The sequence below is a fragment of the Lissotriton vulgaris genome, chromosome 2_1 (assembly GCF_964263255.1).
Source record: "Lissotriton vulgaris chromosome 2_1, aLisVul1.2, whole genome shotgun sequence".
NCBI lineage: Eukaryota > Metazoa > Chordata > Amphibia > Caudata > Salamandridae > Lissotriton > Lissotriton vulgaris.
Genome location: NC_141687.1, coordinates 387,038,334 through 387,059,465, shown reverse-complemented (window position 1 = coordinate 387,059,465; position 21,132 = coordinate 387,038,334). Strand labels below are relative to the sequence as shown.

At 51.3% G+C, this 21,132-nt stretch overlaps 1 protein-coding gene and 1 pseudogene across 1 annotated transcript in view; both read right to left on the bottom strand.

Moving 5' to 3' along the window:
• YWHAE (tyrosine 3-monooxygenase/tryptophan 5-monooxygenase activation protein epsilon) overlaps positions 1-21,132 on the bottom strand; it is a 197,719-nt gene that overhangs the window by 35,917 nt on the left and 140,670 nt on the right. The gene's annotated exons all lie outside the window — the stretch shown is intronic.
• LOC147730415 (uncharacterized) lies at positions 303-3,017 on the bottom strand (annotated as a pseudogene).

The following is a 21,132-nucleotide window of genomic DNA, read 5'->3' as shown; positions in this document are numbered from 1 at the left end:
GGTTGCTAAGAAGTCTCCTTGGTTTAACAAGGGAAGAATCTGTTGCAGTGTAAGCATATGGAAATGTTCTGACAGTATATACAGATTGAGGGGACGGAGATCCAGAATTGGTCTGAGAGATCCGTCCTTCTTTGGAATAAGGAAGTACAGGGAATATACCCCCGTGCCTTCCTCCCCCACTGGCACGAGCTCGATTGCTCCTTTTTGCAGCATCAGCACCACTTCCTGCTGCAATAAGTGCAAGTGCTCTGCGGACATAGGTCTTTGCCTTGGTGGAATGTTGGGTGGAGTGGATTTCAACTCTAGACAATAACCGTACTGGATAAGTTGTCGCACCCACCTGTCTGTGGTGATGTTGATCCAGACGGGCAGGAACTGCTGTAGTCTCCCCCCGACAGGTGTTAAGTGGTCGGGGGGGCAGTGACCGAGAGTCACTGTTTGCTTGGGGTAGAGGAGCGTGAGTTGTTGTTTCCTCTGCCGCGTCCTCTGGTGCTGTTTCCCCTGTAGCCCCCCTTGTTCTGTTTGGGGTACGAGGATTGTGCTCCACCTCTAGAGAATTGTGATTGCTGACCCATCTGTCCTCTGGTGACTCCACGGGCACCTGAGCGACGAAAATTATTGCCACGAAACTGTTGTGATTGTAGGGCCCCCATAGACTTAGCAGTTTCGGTGTCTTTTTTAATTTTTTCTAGGGTGGTGTCAACATCTGGACCAAACAGTCTATCAGGATTGACTGGTTGATTAAGTATGGTTGTTTGAATGTCAGGTTTAAACCCAGATATGCGGAGCCACGCCTGTCGTCTCAGCATGACGCTAGTGTTAATGGTCCTAGCGGCTGTGTCCGCGGCATCAAGTGCACACTTTATGGCCGCGTTGGAGATCAGTTGCCCTTCCTGTATAATCATTTTGGTGCCCTCTTGAAACTGCGGAGGCAGGTGTTGCACAATTTGCTCTAGGGTGTCGTAATGCGACCTATCATAACGTGCCAATAGTGCCTGTGTATTTGCAATACGCCAGAAATTGGCAGCCTGCGCAGCTACACGTTTGCCTCCTGCCTCTAGCACTTTGGACTCCTTATCCGGGGGAGGAGCTTCACCCGTTGTTTGGGAGTTGGCCCTTTTTCGGGCATTTGCGACCACCAGGGAGTCAAGCGGCAACTGTCCCCGAATGTACGCAGGATCTGCAGGTGCCGGTCTGTATTTCTTTTCAATACGTGGATTGACCACCCTCGCCCTGGTAGGCTCTTTAAAGATGTCCGCAGCATGCTTGAGGACTCCTTTGAGCATAGGCAGTGTCTTTACAGTTCTGTCTGAAACTGAAAAAGTGTCGAATAGAAAGTCTTCTTCAACTGGGTCAGCATGCATGTCCACATCATGATTAGCAGCTGCCCTCTCAATGAGTGCATGGAAACCTGCAGAATCCTCTGTTGGGGATGCACGTGTACTGAAAGGCTGTGGGTCCTGCCCCACATTTTGGGTGTCTTGGTCCCCAATGTCATCATATGAATCCGGCTGTGAATCTGGTTCATTGACTGGGAAAGTGTATTGGCCATCTTCATCATAACCCTCACTTTCAGAGTGGTCGGGAGACGGAGTTGGGCTCCTTCTTGGAGGAGGCTGGATAGGTTCCATGAGGCCTGAGGCGTCTTGGGGAAACTTTTTCTTCTTTAGGGGTATGACATAGTCCACCGGCTGTGAAGTGATCCTCCTCTTGTAAAGGGTCAATTTGCCAGTGTCTGCATCGATAAAGCACTCAGAATCCTCTTCTGAGTTGAGTCCTCGACCTGAAAGTGCCCCTGCCGTCGAAGAATCAGACTTCTTTGGCGTCGATTTTGTTGAAAAGGCCTTCGGCGCCTCTTTTGGCGGCAGGAGGAAGAGGAGTTTACTCGCAGGCTTGACCGGAATGTCTATCGCCTTCTGCGGCGATGGCGCCTGCGCCGACGAAGCAGAGGCCATCTCCCTAATTCTTTGTATTGAAGAAGCGATGGGGGACGCGTCACTGACAGTGGCCTTTGGCACCGACGAGGAGGCCTTGCCTTCGGATCCGACGTCGTGTTGGCCCTTCTGAGTTTTGGACGATGATGCCGCGTCCGCCGACCCAGAGTCCTTGGACCGATGCGCAGATGCGCCAGCCTTCGATCCGTGTGACTTTGACGGCACTGCTTCCACCACGCGTCCGACAACCGAAGTCCCAGTCGGAGCTGGAGCTGTGTCGCTGGCTTTGGCGGGCTTAGCCGGCGTCGCAGCGCTTGACCTGTGCGTGCCACCCTTCTTAGAGGATCCCTCCTCTCGCGCCGATTTCGACACTGTGGTATCGACAGATTTCTTCGACTTCTGTGGACCGGAGGTCGACGGAGTCGATGAAGCAGCGGGCTTAGTCGTTTTCGCTGGTACGGCCGCCATCTTAGGGACGCTCGAGTCTTTAAGTTTCGGTTTCGGTTTTGGCTCGGCCATTTTAGGTGTAGTCGATACCGTAGGTTTCAGTTTCGGTTTCGATACCCTATGCGCAGCAAGTATGTCCGTGGCCGGGCCTGAAGGCGGGGCCGTGGCTTGCGCTACGGGGTCTTGGGTAAGGCCGACAGGCGATCCCGTGACCCGCTCTTTATGTCCGTAAACTTCGGGGCATAGCTCGTCCCCTGAGCTATCTTCCGCGGCCCCATAAACCTCTTCACCGTCCCCTACCTCGTCGACGTATTCAAGGCCTTGATCCACGACTCCGTCGTCGTCTTCCGGATCTGCCTCGACCTCCGTCTCAGGCGGGGAGATTTGAAGATGATGGCTCTGGTCCTCCTCTTCTCGGTCGTCGAAGATGTTTTCTGGATCCGGGGCCGCTTGTTTGGCCACAAGGCGCACCGCGCGCCGAATCGTGAGTGTCTTCTTTGACCTGAAACTCGCACAGGCCATGCAGTTGTTTTCGTTATGGTCTGGTGAAAGGCATTTGTTACAGACCGGGTGTACGTCTATATGTGGGTATTTGGACCCACAGAGCGGACAGAGTTTAAACGGACTCCGCTCCATGCTGGAAAGTCGCTGTCGAGTCGCGATGAGAAGGCCTCGATGTCCGAAGAGTGCAAATACTCCGCTGATTCCGGCTCCGAGAGACGGAAGAACTCGAGACCGCACGCAAACAATACCGACGTAAAGAATACAAGGCCTTTTGGCCGTTTAAAGTTATGTTTTCTCGGTTCCGACAGAGAGACGTCGAGACCGCATCCGAACCCAATGGCGGAAAAAAACAATCTGGGGATGGAGCCGATGCCCATGCGCACTGTAGTCCAGGGGAGGAGCCACCTATCTCAGGATACTTCGAAGACTCTTCCAGGACAACAATGTGCGATCATCCGGACCCAACACTAGGCGGCGATCTAATGCTAAGATATGAATTTAGCAGCCCACATGCCTCGAACATGGTTTTCCGTGCCCCTCGGGCAGTTGTGTAAATTGTGCAACTTAAAGTATTTTCGTAAGAGTTTTGTTGTGTGCTTAGTACCCTGTCCTCATAAAGAGCACAGGGCTGTTGTGATCTAAATAAATACACTGTTTATTTTCATAACACTTGTGTGGTGTCCTTTCACTTGGTGTTCAAGGGGTATATGTGATGGTATAACAGCTGGCTTAACACGCCCTCTAGAGTTTAGCCCGAAGACTGCTTTTGTCCATGCTACTAGGATAGCTGGTCTATCGGTTGACTTACAACCAATCACCATAAGGGTTGTTTGGACTGATACATAGTGATCACTAGAATAGTGAACACTGAATATCAGGCCAACTTCTCACAACGGGGATATGAAAATAAGCGTCCTGCAAGTCCAACGCTACCATCCAGTCTCCTGGGTCCATGGCAGCTAACACCTGAGCCAGAGTCAACATTTTAAACTTCTCCTTCCGGAGGAAGACGTTGACGTTCCGTAGGTCCAAGATAGGGCATAGGCCCCCTTTGCCCTTCTTGGGTACCAGAAAGTAGTGGGGAGTAGCAACCACACCTTACTTTCGGCCCAGGAACGTGCTCGAGGGCCCCCCCTTGGCCAAGAGGGCCGAAACCTCCTCCTGCAGATGCCGCAAATGATCCCCCGATACGCGGTGGTGTTGCGGTAGCATGGTATGAGGGTTCGTCTCGAAGGGGAGGGAGTAGCCCTTCGGACGATTTGCAGCACCCACCTGTCCGATGTGACGGTGCGCCAGTGGGAGTGGTGATGGCGAACCCTGCCCCCCACTGGCGTCACATGGGCCTGAAAGCACGGACTAGGAAGGTTTTGAGGCGGATGCTGCAGGGGTAGGTTGGACTGGCCTCGCCTTGGACCTCCGACCAATACCACAGCGGTTTCCACGTCCGCCACCACGCTGGATGTTAGCCCGCGTGGCGGGAGGCACGTGTGGGAGCGCCCCTTCCTTGGCCACGAAAGGAGCGAAAGGCACCCATTTGCTGGCGCAGGCCAAGAGGCCCAAGGACTTTGCCGTAGCCCTGGAGTCCTTAAAGCGCTCAGTCCTTAAAGCGCTCAAGCGCATGGTCTGCCTTCTCGCCAAAGAGGCGACGGCCATAGAACGGTATGTCCATACGTGTGTTTTGGACATCGGCCGAGAAATTGGCAGACCGCAACCAGGCGTGACGACGAATCGCCACAGTCGTTGACATCGCCTTTGCCCAGAGAGTCGGTAGTGTCCAGCCCACACCGGATGGAATACCGTGCTGCATCCCGGCCCTCCACCAGGGCTTGGCAGAGTCTAGCCCGTACCTCCAACGGGCAGTGTGGCAGCACGTCCACGACCGTGTCCCACAGAGAGTGGGTGCAGCGGCGTAAGAGGCACGCGGTATTAACGGACCGCAATCCCAAACTTAAGGACGAGAATATCTTTTCCCTGTAATTCTCGTACCTCTTAGATTCCCGGTCGGGGGGGAGCCGACGGGAATGCGGTCTGGGAATTGGATGCCTGGATAACCAGGCTCTCAGGGGTAGGATGGGTAGACAGAAAGCAAGGGTCACCTGGAGCCGGGCGGTGGCGTCTGGCCACGTTCCTATCCACAGGCTGTCCTGTGGCAGGCCTGGACCAAGTGCCCAAAAGAACATCTTACAAGGCCACATTAAACGAAAGCAGAGGCTCGGCCGAGCTTGACTGCGGTTTAAGGACCTCAGTGAGGAAGTTAGTCCTCACGGCCGTGACGGGGAGCCACCCTCATCAGCACCACACTATAAGCAGCCCCCTCATCTGTAGCCACACTAGGAGGGGAGACAAAGCCAGTGTTGGGTGAAGTGTCCAGCCCACTGGCCTCCCCTAGCTCTCCTGTCCAGTCCACAGAAGACCGACACTCCCGTGCCAGAGGGTCCTCTGACTCCTCCCAATCCTCCTCATCACCCACAGCCTGGTACTCCGGCTCAAATGATGGGGCCATGAGGAAGTCCGCAATCTCCCCCGGCGTCGCGTACTGCCCAGGGACAGGCGGGTGTGGGGCAGGCTGCAACACCTGCGGCTCCTGCGTGGGCCGTGTCGCCCGAACCCCCTGGGGGGGGGGTCGGGGGGGGGGGGGGTTTGGGGACGGGCTGGGGCCTGGTCAGAAGAGCGATGGTGCCTCTTCGAATTTCTGTACCTCTTACCTCCGGGAGCTGTGGGGGCTCCGGCCCCGCAGCTGGTCCCTAGACCTCCTTTCGAACGGGACCTCGAGCAGCGCGGGGCAGACTGCCGAAGCTCGAGTCGCTTACGGGACCGCTCCCGTCTAGCCTTGTACGTCAGGGCCCGGCAGTCTGAGCAGGATTTGTCGTCGTGGTCCAGGCCCAAACAGTGCAGGCACCGGCGATGGTGGTCGGTAACCGACATCAGTCGGTGCAGAGCTTGAACCCGGGAATCCCTACCGCCAGAGTCTATAGACTTCGAAAAAATGGATCAAAAAGGATCTCAAAAGGTTAGTGAAAAAGTGACTTGGGTACAACTTTCTCCAGATCTGCTCTAGCTGGCGCGGAAAAAAGAACTGAAGTCAGCACGCGGAGGCGGCGTCTATATACTCCGACGAAGTCATCACGGCGCCCACGACGGACGCGGAGCCGCAGACGACGCCTACCGACGCGCAAGGGTACTGCTACGCAAAACATTTCTGGATCCAGTCTGACGCCTGGGGATATTCTAAGGTAAGGAATCTATCACTAACGTTTCTCTTACAGATATACCACTCAGAGGCCTGATCATCTCTACCCTCCGAATCATGATCCTCATCCGAGGAATCATCATGAGTGTCAGCAGGTCTGGAAGGCTCCTGTGGAGTTGAGGTCAGTGGTTGAAGAGACTCCTGAGGTGGTGGTACAGGAAGGTTATATGATGTTACAACCCATTCCGTTGCAAAGCATGCCTTTTCAACGCATGCGTTACAACGGAATGCCATTACCACGCATAGTTTAACAACTTTTTTCGTTCTTTAACTATGCATGATATTGGCATTTTCATGTTAAACCGACTGCATGATTGATTATGTAGTTAAAATCTATGTTTTTTTAATTATGCCTAACCTAATAAATTATTTTAATTAAAAAATATACTTACATTTTCTTTTGACGGTATTCTCCTTCTACTCTTTAAGTGGTCCTTTCTCTATTTTTGATGCAGTACGTAGACGCACGTACGTAATCACGTCTGTTAGGGAGGCTCTTTCCATGAAGGACAGAGGCACAGAAGAGCGTGTTTAAGGTAAGTTCTCTTTCTTTTTTTTTAAACCCTCTCCTTTGGTTTTTTTTGGGGGGGGGGGGGGGGGGCCTCCCCATTTTTTTTCGACTTTAACTCACATTCCTTTACTACGTATTTCGTAGTAAAGGAATGCGTGGTAAAGGTTATAGTGGTAACCACGCATGCGTTGTAAAGCATGCGTGGTTAGCGCATTCGTGGAAACTGCTTCGTTGTAGTGGCTGTTTCCCATACATAAACAGCCGTTGAGGGCGGTGCCATGACAGGCATGTTGTGCGCCACAGGAGCTGGAACAGAGTGTGTAGCCTTAGACTTGTAATCTTGCAGCATTTTATGCAGGTCCTGTAGGAAAGATGATGGTACAGTAACCATGCAGCATGACAGTAAGTCATGCTGCCCAACCACCATGCCGTGGTTGGGCAGCATGACTTTCATAGCCCTCCTCTTGGTCATATCCTCCGTCCGAGTCAGTTTCCTGGCATTTACCCAGCAGTTGAGAGGGGCTGTTGGCATAGCCATATGAGTCCTGATCCTCCTCTTCGGACTCATCCTCATCAAACAGTAGAGCTGGAGGAAGAGGGGTTACCCTCCTGGGAGAGGTCATGTCCGGGGTAATCCTGGTCATGGAAATTGTGATTCTCTTGTCCGATGACAAAATCGTCGAGAATTGAGAATGCAGCCGTCGATGGAGTATGTGTCGTCGACACAAAAACACTCAACGACATGGGCGTCGTCGATGCCGTCGACGATGAGACTGTCGACATCCCAGCTGTCGTCAATGTTGCTGTCGTCGACGACCCTGTCATCGACCTAGTTGTCGACACGGTCATCGTCAACAACACCCTAGTCTACGATGCCATCGTTGGCGAGCCCCTGCATCGACGCTGCTGTATCAGTCGTCGACGATCCTGTCGTAGATTGTCCCGTCGACTAGTCTGTCGACGGAACCAGCTTCTGTTTCAATTTCTTCGTCGACAGAGCCTTCGTCGACAACACCTTCTTCGTCGACGACTTGGAACTTCTGTCAGAAGAATGGGAAGAGGGCTTCTTGAAGGCTGGATCAGTCTTCAACCCTTCAGAAGGCATAGATGGTCCTACCCTCTCCTTTTCACCTCGGTGAGATTTGCCTGGACCCTGGCTTTCAGACTCACTGGGGGTCTTATTTGAGGCCTTAGGAACCCCTACCCCTTTTCACCGACCTTCTTGAGGAAGATGCCGATTCCTCACTGTCACTGGAGACCGTATCCTTCCTGGATTTCAACTTCTGGAGCCATGTCAGAAGCCTACCCTCACGGTCCCTGAGGGTCTTAGTTGAAAAGGTGCGGCAGATCTTACAGTCCGCAGCCTTGTGGTCAGGATAGAGGCAGTAGATGCAATCCTTATGCTTATCCTCAATGAAAAGCCTTTTCTTACCACAGGTGGAACATGGCTTGAAAAGGGTTTTCTTCTTGTCAGACATCCTGGAAGGATCAGCAGACAAACTGAAGAGAAGACTGAAGAAAAATGTTGAAGAATAAACTCCTGAAGATTAGATTGAGCAGAGCTCAAAGAAGACTCCCTAAGCACAACGTGCGGTAGAAAATCTGAGGCTCCTTCAGGAGGGTTCTAAGGGGTGAGGCTCTTCTGATTGGCTGATGCCTAAGTTTGGTCTCTTTTACACAAAGAGAGTGATGGGCTACAAAAGGGAATGAGGCCTAGGCCTTTTTCTTTCTCTTTTGTGCCTACTGCTATGCTATTTTTCTTACCGAGACTCCCATTCCAACGACTGGGAATGGCAAAAAACCATGGGAATCTATGAAAGTTCCAATACTGGGGCAAACAATACTTATACCACAAACTATAACGAATATGCTACTTACCAGTATGCATCTGTTCTTGGCATGTAGGGCTGCTGACATTCATATCTGTGCATAGATCGCCGCCTAGTGTTGGGTCCGGATGATTGCACATTGTTGTCCTGCAAGAGTCTTCGAAGTATCACGAGATAGGTGGCTCCTCCCCTGGACTACAGTGCGCATGGGCATCGCCTCCATCCCCAGATAGTTTTTAGCCATTGCGGCCAAGATGGAGTGAAACTAAGTGAATGATGACCATGCTAGAAGTATATGTGAATCCTGCAGCTGCTACAGGCGCTGGGGAGGAGGGCGGGCGATATGAATGTCAGCAGCCCTACATGCCAAGAACAGATGCATACTGGTAAGTAGCATATTCGGTTCGAGGCATGTGGGCTGCTGAATTCATATCTGTGCATAGAATACATAGCAGTCCCTCCATTAACAGCGGCCACCTGTGCCAGCTGCAGCAGTTTGGAAAAGTGTTTTTAGAACAGCCTGCCCTACAGCTGCCTGCTGTTTGGAGTGCACATCAACACAATAATGCTTTGTAAATGTGTGTGTGGTAGACCATGTGGCTGCTCTACATATGTCTTCCAAAGGCATATTTCCAAGGAAAGCCATGGAGGCCCCCATCTTTCTGGTGGAGTGGGCCCTTGGTGGAACAGTGAGAGTACGCTTGGCTTTCAGATAGCAGATCTGAATACATTTAACAATCCACCTAGCTATACCACCCTTGGAAATGGGGTTAACTTTGTGTTGTGGCGCAAAGGCAACAAAGAGTTGTTTAGTCTTTCTAAAATCCTTGGTCCTATCGATATAACTAATAAAAGAGAGAGGGACCCCAAGACCAAAGGGATAGGGTTCCACAATTGACACAAGTCAAGAAGTTAATTCCCTTTGGGCGAATTAGCATCAATACAAGAGTACTTAAAAACAAACAAAAAACTCACTAATACATAAATGTAACAAGGAAGCAATGATAAAAATGAGAAATTCAAAACACGTGAAAACACTATATTAAAATTAAATCTCAGTACAATTTATTAACATACATTATGTTGATTAAAAATAGGGAAACATACACAGGACGGAATAATGAATAAAAAACATTCCAATTGTACTGAGATTTAATTTTAATAGTGTTTTCACGTGTTTTGAATTTCTCATTTTTATCATTGCTTCCTTGTTACATTTATGTATTAGTGAGTTTTTTGTTTGTTTTTAAGTACTCTTGTATTGATGCTAATTCGCCCAAAGGGAATTAACTTCTTGACTTGTGCCTATCGATGTAATACATCAGGGCCCTTTTTACGTCAAGGGTGTGGAGCATTCTCTCCGCCAATGACTCAGGATTTTGAAAGAAAACAGGCAACCCAATAGTCTGGTTAATATGGAATTGAGACACTACCTTAGAAAGGAATTTAGGGTTAGTGCGAAGCACCACCCTGTTGGAATGAATTTGAATAAATGGCTCTTGGATAGTTAGGGCTTGGAGCTCACTAACGCGTCGCAGTGATGTAATTGCTACAAGGAAAGCCACTTTCCACGTCAAGAATTGAATCTCGCAGGAATGCAGCGGTTCAAAGGGAGGACCCATCAGCCGGGTGAGGACCACATTGAGGTTCCACTCCGGAGCTGGTGGAGTCTGCGGAGGGATGACTCGAGTCCTTCCAGAAAGGCTTTAATGGCAGGCACCCTGAAGAGTGAGAGGTGCTGCCTGTTCTGGAGATAAGTGGCCATTGCGGACAGGTGTATGTGAATGGAAGCATAGGCCAGATTACATTTGTACAGATGGAAAAGATAACAAATGATGTCATGAATAGATGCATCTAGCGGGTTAATGTTGTGGTCTTTACAATAAAATGACAAACCGCTTCCACTTTGCCGCATAGCATGCTCTTGTGGTGGGCTTCCTCGCCTCCCGGATGATGTCCATACAGTCGAGTGGCAAGTTCAGGTAGCCAAACTCTAAGACCTCAGGAGCCAGAACGCCAGGTTGAGCTGTTGCGGATCTGGATGCTGAATGTCGCCATGGCTCTGCGTCAGAAGGCTGGGTGTGAGGCGTAGCCTTTGATGCGGTACCACGGACAGTTCCAGAAACGTGGTGTACCATGGTTGGCGAGCCCACGTTGGAGCAACCAGGATGAGTCATCGAGTGCTGCCTGAGCTTGCGTGCCACCAGCGGTATTTGAGGTGCTGGGGGAAAAGCGTACGCAAATTTGCCTGACCAGTTCATCCATATCGCATTGCCCTGCGACTGTGGGAACCTGGCGGCGAAGCTTTGGCATTTCGCGTTCTCCCTTGCTGCGAACAGGTCTATCTCTGGATGACCCCACATTTGGAAGTACGGTTGGAGTACTGATGGATGTATCTCCCACTCGTGCATTTGGTGGCTGTGTCTGCTGAGCAGATCCGCCATCTGGTTGTCCTTGCCCGGGAGGTGTTCCGCCATGAGGAAGATGTTCCTCTGAATTGCCCACTTCCACATGCTCTGAGCCAGATGAGACAACTGTGGAGAGTGTGTTCCTCCCTGCTTCTGTATGTAGTACATGGCAGTCATGTTGTCCGTCCGGATCAACACGACCTTGTTGCACAAGTGTACCTTGAAAGCTTTCATCGCCATGAAGATTGCCATCAGTTCCAGAAGGTTGATGTGCATCATCTTCTGCTGTGCTGTCTATAGTCCCTGCACTGTGTAGTGGAGTACATGAGCTCCCCATCCCTGGAGAGACGCGTCCGCCGTCAGTACAATTTGTGGCACAGGCTCTTGGAGCGGTCAGCCCTTGAAAAGGTTTCGTGGTTTCCACCAATGCAGAGAGTTGTATGCCCGACCGCTCACCAACACTAGGTCTTTCAACTGCCCGTGTGCCTGAGTCCACTGACGTGCTAAGCACTCCTGAAGCGGACGCATATGTAGTCTTGCGTGCGGCACTATGGAGATGCAGGAGGCCATCATGCCTATCAACTGCATGAACACTCTTGCTGGAAGCGAGTGTTGAGGTCTGAACTTCTGTATCAGCGATTGAATGCTGCTGACCCGCACTGAATTTGGCTGTGCTGTGGCTGCCAGAGTGTTTATGGTCACACCCAGATACTGCCGTATGTGGGCGGGATTTTGGGTAATTCAGTGAGAATCCCAGATCGTGCAGGAGGTGAATGGTGTGGGACATGTGGGCGGCACACTGCTGGGCTGACTTCGCCTGGACGAGCCAGTCGTCCAGATAAGGGTAGACATGGATATTCTGTCTCATGAGGTGCGCCGCCACAGTCGCCAGGCACTTCGTGAACACCCTGGGTGCCGTGGTGACCCTGAAAGGCAAAACCTTGAACTGGTAGTGCTGGTTTTGCATGGTGAACCGGAGGTACTTCCTGTGGGAAGGGTGCAGTGGAATGTGAAAATACGCATCCTTAAGTCTAAAGTCGCAAGAAAATCCCCCTGACTGAGCAACGGGAGCACTTGCTGCAGGGTCAGCATATGGAAGTGCTCCGACAGGATGTATTGGTTGAGTGGCCTGAAGTCCAGGATGGGCCGGAGGGACCCGTCTTCCTTTGGTATTAAGAAGTACAGGGAGTAGACCCCTGTGCCTCTTTCCGGCACTGGCACGAGCTCGATTGCCCCTTTTTGCAGCATGACGATGACCTCCTGCTGCAATAAGTGCAAATGCTCGGCCGACATAGGACAGTGTCTTGGGGATATGTTGGGTGGAGTGGATGTTAACTCCAGACAATAACCGTATTGTACAAGCTTTCTGACCCACCTGTCTGTGGTGATGGACTTCCAGACTGGCAGGAACTGCTGGAGTCTCCCCCCGACCGGTGTTGTATGGTCGGGGGGCAGTGACAAGGCGTCACTGTTTGTTGGTGGCAGAGGATCTGGAGTTGTTGTTTCCGCGACCTCTGCCTTTGGCGCTGTTACCACAATATCCACCTCGGCTCTTGTTGGTGTATGTGGATTGAGTGTTGGCCTTGTAGTACTGCGTGGACTGGGAGAGCTGGCCTCTGGAAAAGCTTCTAGTGCCTGAGCGACGAAAAGACCCACCCCGAAACTGCTGGGACTGTAAGGCACCCATGGATTTAGCAGTTTCCGTGTCCTTTATTTTTTCTAGGGTGGTGTCAACCTCCGGGCCAAACAGGTGATCTGGATTCACTGTTTGATTCAGGATGGTGGTTTGGATTTTTGGCTTAAATCCAGAGATTCTCAGCCAGGCATGTCGTCGTAGCATAACACTAGTGTTCACAGCTCTGGCAGCGGTATCAGCCGCGTCCAGAGCGCACTTAATCGAAGCGTTAGAAATGAGCTTCCCTTCCTGAATAAGCATTTCAGCCGCCCTCTTGTATTCATAAGGCAGGTGCTGCAACAGGGTCTCCAGTGAGTCATAGTGTGCCCTGTCATACCGCACCAGAAGCGCTTGTGTATTGGAAATGCGCCAGATGTTGGCTGCCTGTGCTGCTACCCTCTTCCCCGATGCCTCAAAGACCTTTGATTCTTTGTCTGGGGGAGGAGCATCACCCGTAGTCTGAGAATTAGCCCTCTTCCGGGCATTCGAGACGACAAGGGAGTCCAGAGGCAACTGTCCTTTGATGTAGGTAGGATCAGTAGGCGCCGACTTGTATTTCGTCTCAATCCTAGGGTTTATCACCCCCGCCCTGGTAGGTTCTTTAAAGATCTCGCCAGCATGTTTCAGAACACCTTTCAGCATAGGCAGAGTCTTGACCGTTCTTTCTGAGACTGAGAAGGTATCAAAAAGGAAGTCTACATCAACAGGGTTAGCATGGAGCTGGACGTTGTGATTGTTAGCTGCCCGTTCGGTGAGGGCATTGAAAGCAGCAGAGTCTTCTGTAGGAGACGTTTTTGCCGAAAATAGTTGAGGGTCCTGTCCCGCTTGAGGGTCACCTGGGTCAGCACCAGCGGCCAAAGGTTCGTTGGTATCCTCAGGGTCTGTATAGACAGGATAACTATACTCATCCTCATCATCACCCTCCCCAGCGTCCCCATCAGAGTAAGTGGGCGAAACATCATGAGTCTGTGGAGAGAGTGGTTCCACCAAGACGGGATTAAAACTAGAGTCCTTCTTGAGAGGGATCTTGTAGGACTCCATTGGACGTTCTGGGGCGATTTTCCGCTTGTGGAGGGAAAGCCTGACCGTTCGACATCAATGAAGTGTTCCTGATGCTCGTCCACTGAAGGTAGTCGAGGCTGTGGGCTGGGGGCCACCGTTGAGGACTTCGGCGTCGAGGAAACCTTCTCGGGAACGCCAGCGACCGCCTAAGGAGCGAAAGCCTTCGGCGCCGTCTTTGGCGGCAACGTAAAATCGAGGGGCGTGGACGCCTTACGCGGTTTCTCAACCGGTTTCAGAGGCTGAGGATCCTTCGGTCCGACCGATAAGGTCTTGTCCCCGATGCGTTGTAGGGAGTCGTAACCTTCTTGGTGAACGCGGCGGATGGGCGCGCCGGTTCGATGGACTCCTTCGAGACCTCACCTGGAGTCGACTCCCGGGGTGCGCTGCTCTTGGCCCTGTCCCGTTGACGCGGAGTTACGAGAACCTTCAGGTCACCCAGTCCTTTTTTCGGGTCACCGAGATCTTTCTTCGGGTCGCCGATGCCTTTACTGGTGTCGACCGTCTTCGGCGCTGAGGCGCTCGGCTCGACCACCTTGACTTTAGTCTTCGGCACGGCAGTCTTCGTCTCGACGCCCTTGACTTGAGCCTTTGGCTCAACAGCACCCTTCGTCTTCTTCGGCACCGAGGGCTCCGAGGCCTTGGAGCCGACCAAAGCTATGCGCACTTTCGGTTTCGAGGACGGCACCTGCGCAGTGTCTTGTGTCGAGACTGTAGGTTTCAGTTTCGATTTGCCAGGGTGCGGCTCAACAGCAATGTCCGTGGCCGAGCCCGAAGGCGGGGCCGTAGAACCCATTGTAAGATCTTGGGTAAGGCCCGATGGCGATCCCTCGACCTGAGCCTTATGAATTGGCACGGCCCCAGAGTCAGTTTGAGGATGCTCCTCGTCCAAGCTATCCTCCATGGCCCCGAGGGCCCCGTCGTCATCCCCTACCTAGTCGACGACTTAATCGGCCTCGAACATCTCAGCATCCGCGTCGTAGCTGTAGTCGACGTTAGACGCGGGGTTTGACTCACTAATGTCCTGGATAGATTCTTCCTTGACATCCCCTGTATCGAAGATGTCCACAGGCGCCGGTGCAGAATGCTGGGCCTCCTGGCGCGCAGCTCGTCGAAGCTTAAGCGTCTTCTTGGACCTGAAGCGTGAACAAGCCTTACACTTGGCTTCATCGTGGTCCGGCGACAGACACTTGTTGCACACCGGGTGGACGTCGATGTGGGGATACTTCGAGTTGCAGACTGGACATTTCTTAAATGGACTACGTTCCATGATGACCGGTCGATAGGGTCTGAAGCGCCGACCGGGCCTTCCGCGTCGAAAGCACGCGGGTGTAGGGAATCCAGCTCAAGGCCGAGCTGGAAGAACTAAGAACGAACGCAAGACTATACCGACGTATTAGGCAAAAGACCTTTTGGTCTTAAGAAAGTTTTCTATCGATTCCGACAAGAGGAAAACCCAATGGCGGAAAAAACCAATCTGGGGATGGAGTCGATGCCCATGCGCACCGTAGTCCAGGGGAGGAGCCACCTATCTTGTGATACTTCGAAGACTCTTCCAGGACAACAATGTGCAATCATCCGGACCCAACACTAGGCGGCGATCTATGCACAGATATGAATTCAGCAGCCCACATGCCTCGAACACAAGTTTTTGGAAGGGGGGATTTGGGCTAAACTGGAAGCGGTAATCTGTTCTCATCTAAAAGAAAACAAGTTACTTACCTGTAACTTTGGGTTCCCAGTTTTGGTAACTTTCATAGATTCCCATGCTTTGTATCATTCCCCGTCGTTGGAATGGGAGCCTCGGTAAATAGAAAATACCTTAGTAGTAAGCACAAAGTGAAAAAATAGGCCTAGGCCTCATCTCATTTTGTAGCTTATCCACCTCTTTTTGTAAAAGAGACCAAATTCTTGCAGTAGCCAATCAGAGCAGCCTCACCCCATAGAACCTTCCTGAGAGAGCCTCAGAGCCTCAGATTTTCATAGCCGTTGTGAACAGCAACATCATAGGACAATAAGGCTGAGCTTTCCCAGGGGAGGAGGGTGGGCGCATGGGAATCTATGAAAGTTACCAATACTGGGGAACCAAAGTTACAGGTAAGTAACTTGTTTTCTTGCCCCAGTATTGGAACTTTCATAGATTCCCATGCTTTGTATCAGAATAGCTAGCAGTAAAGAGAAAAAGCATATTTTGTAATATGTGTACCTGAAAATGTCATACACAATTCTGATAAGAAAAACCAGATACACATTAGCATCACAAAGCAAAATAATAACAAGTAATACAAAATATGCAAACAGGAAGGCGGGATAGTAAGGAAAGCTCACCGACTTATTGGAAAAGGTTCCTCAAAACCGCCTGGCCCACTGCTGCATCCTCTTTCACAGAAGAATCCAAGCAGTAGTGGCGAGTGAAGGTGTGGACACTGCTCCATGTCGTCGCTCTACATATGTCCTTGATCGGGACACCTGAGAATAGAGCCACCGATGAAGCCATTGATCTCGTAGAATGAGCACGAACTGCTCGTTGAAGTGGTTTCCCCGCTGCTTGATGGCAAAAGTGTATTGCACTGGATATCCAGCGGGAAATGCAGGGTTTAGAAACTGGACAACCCTTTCGAGGAGCGCTGAATTAAACAAAAAGCTGGGAAGATTTTCTGAATAGTCTTGTTCGCTCCAAGTAGAACTTAAGACATCTGTGAATGTCCAAAGAGTGCAAAGCCCTTTCAGCTGGAGTGGAGGGCCACGGGAAGAAGGATTTTAAGACCACCGGCTCATTCAGATGAAATTCTGAGGGTACCTTCGGAATAAATTTAGGATTTGTTCTTAGGATGAGAACATCATTTTTGAATTGTAGAAAAGGTTCCTCAATTGTGAAAGCCTGGAGCTCTTCTAGCAGATGTCAGGGCCAAGAGAAGAGCCAGTTTCCATGAGAGAAACTTAAGATCCGCCCCATGAATAGGTTCAAATGGGGCCTTCATTAGATGTGACAGTACCAAATTAAGATGCCAGGCTGGTGGTGGAGGCCGGACTGGTGGAAAAACCCTGAATAAACCCTTCAGGAATAGTTTAATGATCCTTGCAGACCAAAGGGAAGGACCTGATGATGAACGTCTAAATCTAGAAATGGCCGCTAGATGTACCTTTAAAGAAGAAGGAGCCAATCCAGATTTCGCAAGAGAAAGGATGTATGCCAAGAGTTGGTGCGGTGCAGAAGTATATGGATGTAGACCTTCCCTCCGACACCAAAGGCAGAATCTTTTCCACTTAGCCCGATAGGTTTTGTTCGTACTAGCCGCTCGGGCCTGGGCCAAAATGTCTTTACATTCTCCTGAAAGATTTAAACCCTGGAACTCTCTGAACTCAGGAGCCAAGCTGTCAATCGTAGGGACTTCAGGTCTGGATGCAGAACCTGCCAGTGAGCCTATGTCAACAGTGACGGAACAGGACGCAGGAGAATTGGTTGATCTTGGGAGAGGAGAAGAAGTTCTGTGTACCAAAACTGCCTGGGCCATGCTGGTGCAATCAGAATCATCCTGCACGGTTCCGCCTTGAGCTTGCGGCTCAATCTCGGGATCAGCGGAATGGGAGGAAAGGCGTAAACAAATGCGCCGTACCAGGCAATCAAAAGCGCATTCCCCAAGGATTCCCAATGGTGAACCCTACTTGCGTAGGACTGGCACTGGGCGTTCTGGGGAGTTGCAAACAGTTCCTCTAGAATGGTCTGATCCAGTTCCCATTCGTAGCTGATAGTCTTTTGGCGACTCAAAGCGTCCGCTGTGGCATTGAGTGTTCCCGCCAGATGTTCCGCTGAAAGGGTGTGTTGGATCACCCAATTCCAAAGCCTCTGTGCTTCCTTCGAAAGGGTGCACGTTCTCGTTCCGCCTTGCTTGTTTATGTAGTGCATGGCTGTGGTGTTGTCTGTACGAACCAGCACTGAACGGTTGCGGATCCTCGGAAGGAAAGCCTGTAAGGCTAGACGAATGGCCATAAGTTCCAGTAGATTGATGTGGAACTTGACTTGGACTGGGCTCCAATGACCACTGACCTTTAGTTCTTGGAGGACAGCTCCCCATCCTTCCATGGAAGCATCTGTCGTCAATACCATGGGAGATGGTGGAAGTTGGAATGGTAAACCCATGGAAAGATTGTCTTTTAGCAACCACCAGCTGCTTGCCTTCCTCATTTCCGGAGTGATGACTGTGAGAAGGTGGCCTGATATGCAGTGCTCACTATTCTAGTGAACACTATGTATCAGTCCAGCAACCCTTATTGATGATTGGTTGTAAGTCAACCTTATAGACCAGCTATCCTAGTAGCATGGATACGAGCAGTCTAAGGCTAAAGACTCGAGAGGGCGTGTTAAGCCAGCTGTTTACCACACATATACCCCTTGAACACCAAGTGAAAGGACACCACACAAGTGTTATGAAAATAAACAAGATATTTATTAAGAATCACAACAGCCCTGTACTCTTTATGAGGACAGGGTACTAAGCACAAAACAAAACTCTTACGAAAATACTTAAGTTAGTACAGTATATACAAATGCCCGAGGGGCACGGAAAACCATATACTCTGAAAGTGGAATGCGAAATTACTAGCAGGTAAGTACAGTACTAATAGGCTTAGGAATCGCTAGGACTTGACTATAGAATCTTCAGATTACTTCTAGGAGGCCTAGGGGACTCGGGTGCAGTGTGTGCACTCTCACGCGTGATGCGGGACAAAGTCTATGGTAGCTAGTAATGACAAAGTTAGTGTTCTCGGGCGAACCCGAATTGGAAGGAGGAAAACAAAAGTGGATTCTGACCCTTGGATAGTGAGGCTATGCTGGGGCACCGAAATGCCGAAGTTACCTAGCCCAGGGGCTGCAGCTGCATAGGTCTCAAAAGACGTCGGGAATCCTCGTAGACGGACCAGGAGCCTGGAAGAAAGAAGTTGCTGGCAGGCGACCAGTGAAGAAAGTTCGATGGATCCAAGCCTGGATCGAAGGAAGATGACACCTGAAAGCAGAGGGGACCAAGTTCGAGACTACTAGCCAGTAGTCAGTGGGCACCAGGAGGGCACCGGATGGTAGCCACCTCGACAAGGTGAGTGGGTGACGCTGTGATCGCAGATCTCACGGACCAGGAGGCGTTGTCGGCGACCAGGATGGAGGAGCGATCTGTCCCACAATGGATGAAGCTGTCGGCGTCGCTGGACCCAGGATTGGGCAACAAAGCCTTGGCAAATTCAAGCCCACGCGGTGGACTTAAAATGGCGTCTGGAGTGGACCAGGAGGGTCCGGGGTGCCTTGCTTGAAGAAGGAAGCAAGGGCCAGTCTGGAGCAACCAGACCAGCAGCAGTGATGTCGTCGGGCGTCGTGAAGAAGGCCACAAGCCAGCCGGCTAGTAGCCACACAGCGCGGTGAGCACGCAAAAGCAGAAGGGCCCCACGCAGATCGTGGAGATGCTGGAGGGCTGATCTTCGGTGCTGGAGCTGCTCAGGGTTGGGGCTTCTCGGACCCCAAAGCACTCACCAGTGGAGCACACGGTGGGCTTGTTGCTAAGAAGTCGTGCAGTCTTGGCGATCGTCGGTCCCTCGAGGTCTCGTTGCACTCACGGTTCTCAGCTTTGCTGTAGAGGTGAGTAGAGGTCAGAGGTGCCAGGGAAGCCAGGTCTCGTCGAGCTGGGTCGTCGGATTCGTGGAGAAGGACTTGCAGCAGACCGCAGTGTTCTTAGGATGGTGCCTGCGGATGCAGGGTGACTACTCCTTAGCCACAAGGGAGAATCTTGAAGAAGGAAATCTTGATGCCTTTCGCAGAAAGTCGGGTCTTGATTCCAAAGATGATCTAATTTGAACAGGGGGCCCGCTCCCATCTTTATACTAAAAAAGGGGGCTGACCCGGTGACTAGGTCCTGCCTATGGGTGGGACTAGGAGGGGGGTGGTTACACCCCTCTGCCATGCCGGACTTTCCCCAGGCCAGGGGCTGGTGTGCCCCTGGAACTGGTTCTGACCGGCCTATGCGTAGTGAGCACCGGGGTGCCACTCAGCAGTCACCTTCCTGTAAAGCCCTGCCTACCCAGGATACACAAAACCATGTCTGGGATGGTGCTAGCACCGCCCCGGACAGGAAACCCTTTGTCCAAGCCTCCCTCGCTGGAAGGACTCCCAGCAGCAGGAGGTCAGACTCGTGTCTGTGGTGGCAGCATCCATTTTGTGGAGCTGAGGCTTCAGTTAACTTTAACCGGGGTTCACAGTTACATACATGTCGTGTCCCTCTAGAAGGGTGGAATGCTAACCCCGTCGCCAGAATTGGCGAGGGGTTAGTATTCCAATTCGTATGACACCTTACTCGACATGTTTTGATAAAGCAATACCAAAGATAGCATTTAACCGCGAGGATTATAATGCACTTAAGAGTATATGGTATGCGATATCATGGAACAGCTATTAGGACTTGGTTCCGCAAGCTGCAGACAGGCTCAGCTCATGCCAGAGCACCATCTCACACGATTCCAAGCACTCTGCCTTCAGGATTGTCAAGGCCTGCCATAGGAGTGACTGATAGGAATCTGTGTGTCCATTTTAGGGTTAGGTATAGGTATACTACACCTACAGCAAAGGGTGATTACACGACTTTGCCCCAGCTGTCATGCAGCCAGTAGTGTCAAATTTAGGAGGCCAGCCAGGGGTGGCATAATACATGCTTCAGCCCCTGGTAGGCCCTGGGTACACCTATGCCCTGAGTTACAGGGTCTGATAAGGTGGCCCAGTCCCAATTGGAAATGTACCTAGGGTACATGGAATCCATTTTAAAGAGAGAGCAGTAGGCCTGGGGTCCTGATTGGCAGGATCCCAGGTCGACTATGTCAAAAACCAGCTAAAACACAGGGCAAAAAGTTGGGGGCAACCATAGTCAGGATGTACCTTCCTACAATGACAATCCTGTCGTCGAAGGAGCCTGTCACCTGACGCCATTGTTTGTCCAACTGTTCCTGCAGTGGACGCATTCGCAGCCTGCTGTGTGGTACCAATGGTAGCAGGATGATATCGATCAGAGAAGCGATTTGTATTTGCGAACTGACAGAAACTTCCGTGTCTGTAGAAGGCGAGTCGAAAGAATTAGCTTGGACTGGCGTTCTTCCGAAGGAAAAGCCCGGCAGCACTCAGTGTCTAGAATCGCACCCAAAAACTTCACTGTTTTGGAGGGGCGCAAAATCGATTTTTTTCTGTTAAGCCAAAGGCCCAGTTGCTCGAACAGCTGTCTGCAGCTCGTGACTGCCCTGGACGCCTCTAGGAACAAAGGAGCCTTTAGCAGCCAATCGTCCAGATATGGGAAGACTTCGAAAGACTGCTTTCTGAGAAAGCCTGCCACCGGAGCCAGTACCTTTGTAAAGATCCGCGGAGCGGACCGGAGACCAAAAGGCAGTACTTTGAATTGAAAATGGCTCTTGCCTACTGTAAATCGAAGATATTGCCTGTGAGCTGGATGAATGGGTACATGGAAGTAAGCGTCTTCCAAATCTAGG